Raw genomic sequence first — 13,967 nt, 5'->3', positions numbered from 1 at the left:
TAATATTCTAACTTGCAATTTTGTAAATCTGTTCATACGCGATATGTGAGAATTCTTTTGACGTTTATGCAGCTGTTCTATGTGATTCAAATGGTTTCGTCACATAATCTTTACAGTTAACAGTTGGCCTGATACAGATCTGAACAATCTTTAATATGAAATGCGAATGCCTATGAAAAATGGTGTTCTGCTTTAAGTGCCACGCAGAGTAATTACGAAGTTACTTAAGTACGTTAAATGAATGTGACTTTAATAACAAAAAATTAAATATTTTTGGATTGTAGAAAATACAGGTAAGTGCATAGCGATTTCTTTTATAACAATTTATTTGAAATTTTATTTCTAATTAAGTCTTCAGTTTCTATGTCTAAGATATAATTTTGGTATAGATTTTTCTACATTTTTAATTAAATTATAATGATTATTCTAATAATGCATCGTTTGTGTTTAAAGACTCAACATTATAAAAACTTTTTTCTAACCTAAACTTAAAACGTTTTTCAATTATTTTCGAAGTTTTAAAAAAGTGTTCGTTCACATGGACATTAATTCTAGCATTGTATTCCAGCAACTTACAATAATAATAAAAAAGGAATTAATATATTTCCCAGCGTCCGTTATTGATAGTTACCATATTTGATACTAATGTGAGAAGTCATGTAAACTGAAGTTTATAAACATAACATAAGATATGATAAAATGATTATTTAAAACTGTTAAGTGGTTTTACTTGAAATATTTTCATACAATTCTCTTCTCTAAGGCAACTGTAATCATTCATACGTTAAATATTCTCTAGCGCAGGAGACTAAAAGAAATATGCCATATTCGCTTGGAGAATAGCTTCATGTTTGTTCCTTATACGTTTTCACATTTATAATTTGCTACACTTTTTTTATTCTGCAAGAATAAAATATGTTTCATTTAGAGCGAAAGCCAGATTTATCGTCGTCATTTCTAAGTTTTGATAGAAAAATACCTTAAATAATTTTCTACTATTACCTTCTTTCTATAGATAAGAGAAAGAAAACTCACGAGAAATGTATGGTTGAATTTCGTGTAGACAGGGCAATTAACATGAGTGAAAGTTAAAGTAATACTTTTATAATAAAATGAATTTTGAAATTAATGTGTTAGTCACATAAAGCATAACGAAGTCGTACTTTTATATTAAATTAACTGTTAAAATATCCACGTGGTTTTTCTGCTGTATTAATGCCGAGGAAACGGGAGACTTCTCAGACTATGTTACATTTGGAAAATGCAGGCAAGCATATTCATTCGCGCAGTAACGGACGTAACAAGGTCATATAATAAGCTTTTCAGCAGACTGAATTTTTTCTAATAATAAGGACGAATAGTAGCGAAAATGCTTAGCAAGTTTGCATCGATAGTCAGAAGAGTCGTCTCTATAGTCGCAGACGCGATTCCGGTTAACAAAAAAAAATTAGGAATATTCAGGAAGATATATATATATATCAAACGAATGACATTGTTAGACTAAAAAATACCAGAAAACTATATTTTTCTAAGCATGAAAATACGAAAGCATTCATCTACGCTAGATAGAATCTTTCGGAAGCACAATTAGAATTCTTTTTCGCTAAAGATATTTGAAGTGGTGCCAGAAGGAGTCTTTTGGGGCTGGAATAGGATGCGGACAGCAAATACAGAGTATTCTAAATGATATTGCTCAATATTCTGTCATGTGTTACTGCTGAATATTCTGGTATGTGTTACTGCTGAATATCCTATTGCTTGGACTTACCTCAGTTCTTTGACTCTAAGATCAGATGAGTTCATGAATTTTATCATGGCAAGGAACTCAGTAACGCGTTTGTCTTTCGCATGAGTCTTAAGCATCTTGTATGACTTTGCCTAATTCCTTCCCAAGTGTTCGAGAGAATTCCCTGGGGGAACGGTTCCAAGGAACCCCCGACCCTCTTTCCTACCACTAATTTTTCGAGAGGACTTTCGTCTCGCCGTGTATTTTAGGTTTTGTCATGGCACAAGACAAATAATAACAATACACTTACAGACATCCAAGACTACTTCACGATTCGACTCTGAGCCTAACGAAAAGGCAGCCGGCAACATTAACCACTTTACCGTTTAGGGCAGCGCCTGAATATTCTTCTTAGATACATTCAAGAACAATAACATATTCTCTTAAAACTTTGATCGTCATATGCTGGTCCGAAAAAGACCTGGAAAAAGGTATTTTCCATCACATGACGTGCAACACGTATGCTGGATATTATTGCTACATAAAGTATTAATTATCACTGTTTTAGCCTCCTGGGTGCGGTGTACCCTATAATAGAAATATAAAGTTAGAAACTTATGTCGTCAAACTTACTGATATTTCTGAAGCAAATAGGAAATGTGATTTTCAGCAGAATAATGCCCTTTCACATCAGAGTAGCTGCTCTTAACGTGATCTTCGGGCAGGGAGCCAAATTCGCTCTTCAGCACGCTCTGCGTCTTTCATATTTGCTTCCGCGTTCATTGACCAGCAGTAACCCTTCCCGAATTGTAAACTGAATTCCTATTGCTGGTGAAATATTCTACTACACCACAGGCGACATTCAGCATTAGAAAGATTCTTTACATTTCACTATTTTAGAACTGTACTTTGTCAATTACACGAGTGTTTCCAAACTTCGTTTATGACTTCACTCTCTTTGTCTTCAGGTTCCTAACCTGATAAAATAACTGTCACTTATTAATTTCCAAACTTACAACTATTAAACTCCTTCTACTTGAATGTTTCGATTTGACAAACGATGAATTACCATCTTTCATAATTTAAAAAATTCCTACTTTTTTGGTATTTCAACATTTGCATAGAATGGGATAGTAAAATCATGAAACGACTTTTCTGTGACTTGTTGAATTAGGGTTCTGATATTTGAAAATGGTGACTACAAGATTGTTTCTTTAAATGGTATGCATTTCCAGTTGCAGATTATCTAAAAATAAGGTAAACAGAAGTGAAGCGAAAATTCTAATTAATAAAATATTTATTGCGCTGGTAATAGATTAAATAAAACATTTTCTGTAGCTTAATGTGAAGATTAGTTTTCCGTTCGTATTGCCCAATTTACAATTTCGCAGTTTCAACCAGATTTAGGAAGGCACTGCAAAACAAACACTGCTCGCTTTTGGTGATTAAAGGTTCCGTGTTGGGCAAAACATTATCGTTATTAGATTTGTTATTGGCCCTATGAAACTATAATTTGAATCTTGTACATAAAGGTTTGGAGAGTTTTATACGCTGCTGACAATTAAAATTGCCCCAACTTGAAGGCGGCATGCAGGAAAAGTTAATACTACATGCTAAGATATGAAAATGGTGTATTAAAATGGGAAAACTGCACAACGTGTTTCTCATTTGGAAATCATATTTGAATGTTGGTGATTTGTAAAGGTCATGTTATGCCTCATTTAAAGAGAAACGCCTACCAACACGTGTCGGAGCTCACCGTGTTGTGGTAAGATGATAAACTGCAGCCGCTTTAGTCCACGATCCTGTGCGGATAGTGAGCTAGCGGGGCTGCAGTTTATCCTCTTACCACATTGCTGCCCTTGTTGGTCGGGGTCCTACGACTCTCAGGCGAGTATGGAATGAGTTCAGATGGGCAATACTGAATTTCATGCAGGATCTCAGGTCCCAGACACTAACACCCGAGAGGACATTCATGTTGTCCTCTCTGCCTTACGGGATCATACAGCTACATCACATACCCTGAGTCAGGAACTTGGCTTACGTGCAGGAGGACAAGTGACGTACAGGTTAAAGCAAGGCCAGTACTTGTGAATTTTTCGATGGAGAATGTTGACCCTGGGTTCGTCCAAGGGTCTCCCACTCTTCTTTCCCTACCACCAGCTACTCGAGAGGATTTTTGATTCGACGTGTATTTTGAGTGCTCTCTTGTTGTATAGACGATATACACCTCCAAACATTGCCTTCTTCGGGATTCAAAGTCGGGTCTGTGGCAGTCAGCGTCACTAATTACCGTATCTTCTGGACGGATGTCCGCAAGGACAGCGACAACGTCTGTGGCACCATGGGCTATCAACATGGAGAACATAACTGCGACTTTGACTTGACGTTGCAGCAGACAGACGCGTCTACAGTGATCCAATGAACGACAGCACTGGACACAAGAGCGGCACCACGTCGCCAGTCGAATCCTAATTTTGCGTACAGCATCATAACAACAGTGTATGGAGACACTGAAAAGAATGAACGTTGCTAGCTAGCATTCGTCCTCATTATGCGTACTCAGCATCAGCCGTATTGTGGAGTACCTTTGGGTACATATCCTGGTCTCCTTTTGTTCGCAAAATCTGTAATTTGTACAGCCATAGTTACATATCTGACGTCTTAAGGCGCATAATTGTGCCCTATTTTAGAGACCTGGATGATACCATCTTTTAACAACATAATGCACGAGCGCATGTTGCCCATGCTCTACCGATCCTCCTCAGCACATAGGGCTTACGACTGATGCCCTGGCCAGCACGTTCTCCAAATCTCTGGACCACTGAAAACATCTGGTCATAGGTTGCTGTGGGATTGGCACATTACGACTATGATTAATGAACTTTGGTACAGAACTGAAGCCGCATGGGTTGAAGTACCCGTATCTGTCACCCAAATTCAGTTCTCGGTGTCCAGTCATATTACAGATTAATTCTTCACCTTGTGAACTCTAAACGCTTTTCAAATGCAATCATGTTTTCCTCCCACTATGCTGCATAAGTATAATAAATAAATTCTGAAATTTGCTTTTCTTCCTAGTGCAGTAATTTTAATAACTAGCGGTGCAGTTAGCTTATTTTAAGCATAAGAATGTTTTATTAGTTGAGAGTTTTGCTGCAGAAGACCATACGAAAAGGGAATTCTTGTAGTTGCACATCCTTTCCATTTGCACAGATAAAAGTGCTTTCATAAAGTTCTATACCTAATTTCGAAAAAAATTCATTACTGAAAGTGCCACATGGCTAAAATCAATATTTTAGGAAACAAAGCCTGCGTAAACTGTTCCACATTTTTCGAATATCTTGTACATATGCCATAAAGAAATTTCCTGAAGCTGATATATATATAAACTGCATTGAAATGTTGACAAACAGTTAACAACTTAACAACCGAAACAAATAGGAGTAGTAAACGCTGCTCGCCAAAGCCTGTTACAGACGTTAGGCTCAAGCACCACCCTTTAAGTTATTTCGAAAGATAAGGACGAGTTCTGAATTTTCTCGAACCTTAATCCGTATTCTAAGAAGTTCTTTAACTCAATATTAAAAGTTATTAACTAATAACAAATTAATTAATTAAAATTTTAAATCTATGTTTAATAGAAACAAATATAAGAATACAATTTTTGGAAATATAACTACCTTTTCGAAGGCACCACAAATGAAATTTGTTAAATAAAGTATTAAAACTCTTAAGTTTGGAGATTCTGTTTTTTAACATAGTTAGAAGAAAAATATTTGAATAAAAAAACAGAATGTTTACATTTTTATAGGATCATTTTAAATGAAAGCAAAAATAGATGGGAAAGATAAGTTCATACATTAATGCAGATAAGCACTAAACATGCAGATAAGCTTATATTAATTCCATATTAATTATGCATATATGCAATTCATTCAACTATGGTTAAAGAATTATTAAACTTTTAACTTGTTAATGCACCCATATAATTAGGAAATATCCAATTCTTGTTTGATAGGGGTAAGGCCTGCAGTCCAGGTACCCGGGTGTATACACCATTCTCTAGTGAAACTTAAACTAGCTCCTCTATGCCTGCAGTTTAGATTTTTCAACCCGCTGGCCCTATGGGAAAAAACTGGTTTTGGAGATAGTTCGGCTACGTTAGTTGTCTCCGTTAGCTCAGATTATACCCCAGTGGGAACGGCCCTCTAGTCTCAAAACGGAATTTTGCGTCTAAACATTTAAATGCGTTGTATCACTTTTTGCTTTGCAAACTGCTGCCACCAAATATTATTGCCCTGTATAATATTTAAATAAATTAAATAATGAATAACCGTGAATGTATGCGTGTTCCTCTCATTGTGAAAAAGCAACGGTATCTAGAGCCATCAAATTTTAAATAGTCTTCCGTCCGAACATGAGCACCTGAAAGACGCAATTTTGAATATCGAATTTGTTTTATTACCTATTTCATATTTTATAGAAATTTAACGAATTTTTGATTAGCAAACTCGACAATTTGAAAGCAAGCAATGGCAACACTGTACAGAATAAAACATTTTTATCTTCAGCGCCCCAGACTGTCTATCGGAAATTCTAAAAATTAAATATTTTGTGATTTTGTTGTTGAATCGAATTTTATGATTTGTAAGAGCCAAGAACAAAATGTTAATAATAAAAAAGACAAAAAATGTCTCATAAAAAGCCATCTTACTAAGAAAATTGAACACTGATATGATGAACAGAGGAAAGACTGAAAAAATATAAAAATGTATGGTAAAACAACACTGCATCAGGAATTTCAGAATTCTAAGCATTTGTTGCTTTTAAAATTTTTGTAATTTTGCTGTGGAATTTTATATGGCATAAATGCGAAGAAAACGATACTTAATAATAAAGTTAAGAAAGACAAAAAAAAGAATAAGTGTGTTTAGCGAGAGCGAGCGCTACAGCAAACTGGTAGAACTGTGAGTTCAACGAGAGCGTAAAAAACCTAAAGAAATCCTTTCAAAATTTAATTAATTTTTTATTAGCCCAGAAGGATTATTAATTTTGTTTTGGCTTTTGTGGCGTTTCAATATAAACGGCGTTTCACTTTTCAAATTGTTGGCACCGAACATCATCGCCTTGTATTATTATATTTAAAAAATAAATAAATAATGAAGAATCTGCATAAATGTATGAATTTTTCTCGCAGTGTTATGAAACAATATGGTACCTAGAGCCATTAAATTGTGAATAACGTACATCTCCCCCCCCGATTATGGGCATCAGAAAGCCCGAATTGGGAATTTGTTTTATTATCTATTTCATGTTTTGTAAAGTATTTATGAGTTCTTGACTAAGAAATTGAACGATTTCAAAGCGAGCAATGGCAACACTGCACGGGGAAAAAATATTTCTATCTCCAGCGAACGAGACTGCGTATCGAAAATTTTAAAAATATGTTCTTTTTAAATTATTAGTCCAAAGGGGCTTTGTCCCTGAAGGACCATTGTTTTTGTTTTGCGATTTTGTGTTGAATCACTATAAATGTCCGTTTCACTTTCCAAACTGTTGCCACCCAATGTTAGAGCCCTGCATTATATTTGAAGAAAATTAAGTAATGAAAAATCTGCATAAATGTATGTATATTTCCCGCATTGTGATGAAACAACGGTATATAGAGTCATCGAATTTTGAATGACGTAATCCTCCTACGCATATGGGCATGTGAAAGACCAAATTTGAAATTTGGGATTTGTTTTATGATCGATTTCATATTTTGTAAAACTTTAACGAATTTTTTATTAACAAACTCAAGGATTTCATTGCATCCATGGTTAGATTGATTCATTGATCTTTTATCAAAATATTACCTTTCAAAAGTTAATTTTTTCATCACCTGCTCTAGAATATCTTCAAAAAAAGATCAATTAAAAATTCTTCAGATGATTTAATTTCACTTTTTATTTTCCCAGTACGAAACGTAATTCAAATAGAAATTCAAAAATTCTTTCGCAAAGACTTTTTGCTGACTTTGAGAGCTCTCTGAAACGTATAACTGGAAAGTATGATTATTTGATAATTTAATTCGTTTTAAATCAATAACAGTTCTGTTGAATATATTTCTGATACTTGAAGAACACTTTTAACACTTTTCGGGTTGTACAAATCGGCACGCACTAAAAAAAAACTGTCAGCTAAATTTAAAGAACCCAGATATATTTGCATAATTTGAGATATTTTCCGGTACATTTTCTAAAACGAAATACTGCATTAAATTGAAGGATTCTTCAGAAAAATCCGATACGTCTGATCGCTTTAGTTTAGGATAATTTATTCTAAATTAGGAGTAAGTGAATGTCTGTTCTAAGAACTGAATGCTTTATCAGAGTCATCGAACTCAAATGATTGAGTAAATTTGTAAAAGCCTTGAATATTCTGTGATCATCTTATGATTAAAACCAGCGATAAAAAGAAGCAGGAAAATGTACTGTTGAGTCTGTGTGTCATTGACTGAGTCAAGGCAATTTGCTGAATTTAAAACTTTATCTTTAATGTTTATTTGATTCACATTAATGAAAACTTTCCTAACCATTGTGTTAATCTGTATATTTGCCAAATGCTGTCGTGCTAGGTAATGCCAGTCAGTCACAGACAAATAATGAAAAAAAAAAAGGGTATATTAATGCGGTTTGTTTGTTTGGAATTAGATATAAATTTAAATGAATTTATTATTTAGTTATCTGTTATAACTGAACCCATATGCATGAGTAATGAAATTTGTTTTTAAGCCAATCTTTTGTGTGCTACTTTCCACATTCAACGCATTAACTTCATTTCAAGCGTTCACACTGCCTGTATAAATTTCTTCGAATAGTGATGCTAGTGAATTAAAATCAATATCTAAATTTATATTCGCTTTTTAGCCCAATGGTCGTTAACCCAGAAGAGCTATTAATTTCTTTTTGGCATTTTGCGTTGAAAACTTTAAATGTCGGTTTACTTTTCAAATTGTTGCCATCAAATATTATCGTCATGTGTTATATTTAAAGAAATTAAACAATAAAAAAACTGCATAAATGTATGCATCTTTCTCGCATTGTGATAAAAGAACGGTACCCAGATCCATCAAATTTTGAATAACGTAATCTTTCACAGAATATGGGCATCTGGAAGGTCTAATAATGCTTTATTATCGATTTCATATTTTGTAATACTTCAACGAACTTTTGATTAACAAAGTCAACGATTTCAAAGCGAGCAATTGGCAAAACTGTATGAAAAGGAAAAAAAAAATCTATAGTGCTTCGAAGACTGTGTATCGGAAATTCTAAAGATATGCTCATTTTAATATTATTTCGAGATATTGCTGTTGAATTGAATTTTATGGTTTAAGTGCAAAGAACATTTAACAATTATAACACATAAAAGGTAAACAAAAGTTACTTTGGGCATAATGTAATATTTTTTAATATATATATATACATATATATATATATATATATATATATATATATATATATATACATATATATATATATATATATATATATATATATATAATAATTAATTGTTTTATTTTTGCCCACAATTCTACACAAAATATCTTTAATTCTTAAACTCTCAGTAACAATTATGACACCATTTTCACTGAAACCATTATGAAGTAAAAATAAATCGTACTGTAACTTTCAATTTGCTTCTAATAATACAGGAGAATATATGACAAACATATTGCTTATAAATGTACCATTAGAGTATGCAAATTAATGATCGCTACTAAGTACGTGAAGTCAGTTATTTGCCTGCAAAATTAATTGGTAAAAAAGACATAATGAAAATTCGAAGCAAAAAGATGAAAATCAGAAACATTTTTGAGATATTTATGCAAATTTGCACATTAATATAAAGGAATAAATACATAGCATTAATTGCAACATTTGTTCATGAGAAATGTTGTATTTTGTTAACGTAAGTATGTTTTCGCTCATGCGTTTCAAGACTCAGCGAGCAATAGGATGAATCTGAACAAGTGGGAAAAACTTATATGAGCAATATTCGTCATAGAATGTATGTTTGGAACGCAAGCGGTGATAAGTTAAAGGGTAGTTTTCCACTGTCACATTTAAAGAATTAACACCAGAATGAGATGAGATATTTCAGAAAACATTCTATTAGCAGGAATGCAACTGATGTACATTCTCAAAGAAATTGCTCAAAAGACCTTCTGCCAGCTGTAATGCCCTGCTGCACACCCGCGGGATAGGGATTGACGCACATTTGCGAAGACACCGGGCATTTCCCGAATATCGCTGGCAACTACAGCGATCCTTGCGACTATATCCATATCTGTTCTAACAGGGCATTCGTAGATTAGGCTTTTCATATGGCCTCGCAAGAAAAAGTCCAAACACAAGAGATCCAGTCATGCTGGTGGACAAGCTATGAAACCACCTCCACCAATCCATCACCCTGGAAATATTGTGGTTTTTATAACCGGCCATCCTCTCGGCAATCGATAGTAGAAAAGGATACCGTTAGGATACTTTGATACTATTGTTATTATTCCGGCATGCAGCGGGGAATTCCTGTCCCTGCTCTTTCCAGATTCCTGAGTGAATCCCGAATTGAACCTGACATCTGAGGAAATTCGTAAATAGTATTCTCCAGATGAGGTACAAGCTGAGGTGGGAAAATGCCATTAGGTGCGAGAACCAACCCTTTTATGCCATTTACAATGCCACCTAGCGGCTCGCCATTTGCATTGCGACTATACATTTCTATGACGAATATTGCTCGTACAGCTGCTTCCTATCACCGCCTAAAGTTTTGCCCACTTGTTCAGATGCATCGCGATTCGCAAATCCTTGAACAGGCAAAGTAGTTAAACAAGGTTCTTTAATATACTAGTTAAATAATTTGTTTATATGTAATATATCAGTATACAGATAAATGGGACGATGTTAGAATTCGAATATAATATTTCTATGAATTTTTGAGTTCCTGAATCTTTGGAATTTAATAAAATATCTATGGTATTCAGAACTTCTAAATCAAGTGTATTAAAATCAGACTGTTAGTTGATTATTTTAAAGAATCTTTGATAGCTTGTGTCTCTTATTACTTTTATTTTTTTAGTAATACTTAAAGGAATTTTAGTAAATAGTAGTACTAAAAACTATTTTAGTCATTAGTTTTTAATAAAGTATTCAGTAATACTTAAAAACTTGTATATGTTTTTAAGTAAAACATTTAATTTATTTTTGAAATTTGCTAGTTATTTGATCATTCAATAAAAAATAATAATTATGAATTTTTAAAATAAAAATTTATATTTTTCAAGGACTTATTATTTCTATCTTCCATTTCAGTAATTCTACAATACTAAATTCATATAATTTTAGAAAACTGGTTTACTTAATGAAAAACCTTTTGGTTTCTTATTTTAGCATATCATATTTAACAAACTGGAAAATTTCATCTCATGCAGGGGAAAATGTGGATGGGGTGTTTTTAACATTCTAAAAGTCTAACTATGTCTGATACATGTATTCTAATTTATCGCTATGTAACTAAAAGCACCAGTCTATGAAAGTCAAGTGTGTTTAAATGGCGTTTTTACATTCTTAATGTGTGTATATTATCTGCATCTAATGATAAAAATATGGTATTAAATAACCTGTGAAAATAAATCTAGAATTCATGAAAAATGAATTTTTACTCAACTTATTTCTAATTATGCATAGCAGGAAAATTGGAAAAATTTACGTAAAGTATACGCTTGTGAAGAGTAAAACAAAATACGCAAATTTACGTAAATTTTTACTAAAAATGTACGGAGTAAAAAATTGGGAAGATTTACGTATATACGGTAAATATATATAAAATTTCACCAAAAATATACGTAAATCCTTAAAATGTACGTATAATAATGTACATAAAAACTCCGAATAGAGCGCGATGATATGTATGAATATACCTAAATTTTACGTATATTGTAAAAATATACATAAATATTTACTATTTTTTCCCTAGACACTTTTTATGATATTTTTACATTTAAGTTATACGTTTTTTTTATAATATAACATTTAAGTTATACGTATAAAAGTTTCAATCATAATTTGGGCGAAATAGCTTTTTAGAATAAACACTAAGAGTTATATTTAAGTTCCGGAAGAAATGCAATTAATTTAATTTAATTTAATTTTGAAGAGATTCGATATGCATAAATGTTAGATCATTTATAATATTATACAATTAGTCCTTGCGATTCTTTATTACATTAATTCTTCTTTGTGTAGCTTGAGTATAAAGACGTCGAATGAAATCGATTATCCCGAGAAAAGCAGTATTCACCATATTATTACATTCCTTCAGACTGAAAGACAAAATGTAGCTAAAATTCATTGCAGATTATGAATATATGGATATGAATAAAGATGCATGAATTTTAGTGATGTGTGTAAATGGTACAAGAAGTCTGAAAAAGAACGAAAGATGTCCACGGTGTTTAGCATTAAAGTTTGTGGTAACTGATGGTTTCTGACAAATTACCTGACAAGTGGTAAACTTCCGTGACAAAGCTATACAGTAAATGATGAGGCGCTGTAGCAATTTGTATTAATTAAGGCATTCGACTATATCCGATTCGCAAATTTAGAAAAAATCAGAATAATAAATAATATCAGAAACAAATCTACTCGTATTATTGGTATTATCAGAATGCTTTGCTTTAAAATTTGCAGATATGGGTGATAAATATATTATCAAAGCATAATTTGTTTCTTTTTTTCCATATTTCGGGTTTAAATTGTGTTAAAGTTTCAGGATTACTAGATATGTTCCCACAAAAGTATTTATCAATATTTTACTTTCATTTTTACTTCCTTGTATGAAGTAAAGGAAGTATTGTAATTGCGAAAAATTTCGGGTATCGTATTTCAACGAAAATATCCATTTTGACTGCTCTCGATTCCATTTGAACGATGTTTTTGCGTTACATTTGGACGTACGGACAGAATAAAGGATTCTTTTTCCCAAAACGGATTGTGAAATGAAATTAAAATGGGTTCAGAACAGATTTTTTTTTTTTTTTCCGTGACGTCTGTACGTACTTGAGTATGTACGTGCGTAAGTATGTATCTCGCATAACTCAAAAACGAGTAGCCTCAGAACGTTGAAATGTATTGTATATGGGACTGCTATAACATGTATATGTGCTCCTCCCTTTACGGTTGCAATAAGCCGCACCAAAAGTATGTGTTGGTAAATTGTGGATTTTTTGCTTTAAAATTTATTGAATTATATTGCTCTTATGTTCCGGTTAAGGATTTTATGCCTTTAATTAATCTGCATGCAATAGTTATAAAATTATCAACAATTTAAAAGTCGTTTAAGTTCCAGTAAGCCTAACGACGCCGCCTGTTCACATTTGAAATTTAGCAGCATAGTGAATTAAATCAAATTCTGCACCACCTTCAGTGCCTTTTTTCCGACTGGGGCCAAAAGTTTTGTGAATCGAAAAATCTGTCTTTATGCATGATTTTATTTAATTTAAACTGAAATTTTAATTGTAAAATTTTTTTAACGGTTTTTAACTCTATTTAGGTTTTTCTCTATTTTGCAATTTTTAATGAAGATGTTTTGAGATTTTATGCATTTTTTCCTCGCCGCGAAGCGAGAATTGAATTAATTGAATGAGAAATATATCTTTAATGAAATTCAGGGAAACAAGTTTAAATGAAATGCAGCAAAAAGTGTGCATAATTTAATGGGCCGTACAAGGAAGGCCACATCAGATTTTTTATTTACATTTTATTAAGGCATAAGGAATTAAAATGGACTAAAAATCCAAGCGAAAAATTAAAATTATCTAGTGAATATACTTGTTTGAGCAAATGCTCTAGCTACTTTTCGAGAAATTTCCCTCTTTTCGTTCACAAAATTGTCTTAAAAAATTTGAAGTATGTATATAATCCTAAGTTTATATTCCATTAATTCACAATATTTTATAGAATAGTTGTGGAAAATTACATAAAATTAGTATAGTAAAATTTTAAGTTATAGTTCTTTTCGAAACAGGAAATTAAAGAAATCTAGTTTTTCAAAAAATAGGTTTAATGTAATGTAATAAACAGAACGTAGCAAACAGAATGAAAAGGAAATACTACTGTCAAATCTGAAGCTAAAATTGCGAATCTAATCTTCTTCTGGAGCATCGAGCACTTAATAATTAATAGAACGTTTTGAA

The 13,967-nt window shown here is 32.6% G+C and overlaps 2 protein-coding genes across 4 annotated transcripts in view; one reads left to right on the top strand and one right to left on the bottom strand.

The window, feature by feature from the left end:
* The window catches only part of LOC118184170 (solute carrier family 35 member G1-like), a 167,799-nt gene that overhangs the window by 46,549 nt on the left and 107,283 nt on the right, over positions 1-13,967 (bottom strand). The gene's annotated exons all lie outside the window — the stretch shown is intronic.
* The window catches only part of LOC118203040 (solute carrier family 35 member G1-like), a 119,761-nt gene that overhangs the window by 81,781 nt on the left and 24,013 nt on the right, over positions 1-13,967 (top strand). The window contains exon 1 of one of the 3 annotated variants that reach the window (XM_035375284.2): positions 136-293. The exons of the other annotated variants lie outside the window; for them this stretch is intronic. The gene's annotated coding sequence lies outside the window, so the exon portion shown is untranslated. Of the gene's footprint in view, positions 1-135; positions 294-13,967 lie in introns of those variants that run through there. 3 annotated transcript variants of the gene reach the window in all.

Source organism: Stegodyphus dumicola, chromosome 6 (genome assembly GCF_044657685.1).
Source record: "Stegodyphus dumicola isolate Sdum_Otavi_A_Nest chromosome 6, ASM4465768v1".
Taxonomy (NCBI): domain Eukaryota; kingdom Metazoa; phylum Arthropoda; class Arachnida; order Araneae; family Eresidae; genus Stegodyphus; species Stegodyphus dumicola.
The sequence above is the reverse complement of the archived record's forward strand: the minus strand, read 5'-3'. Positions and strand labels throughout refer to the sequence as shown.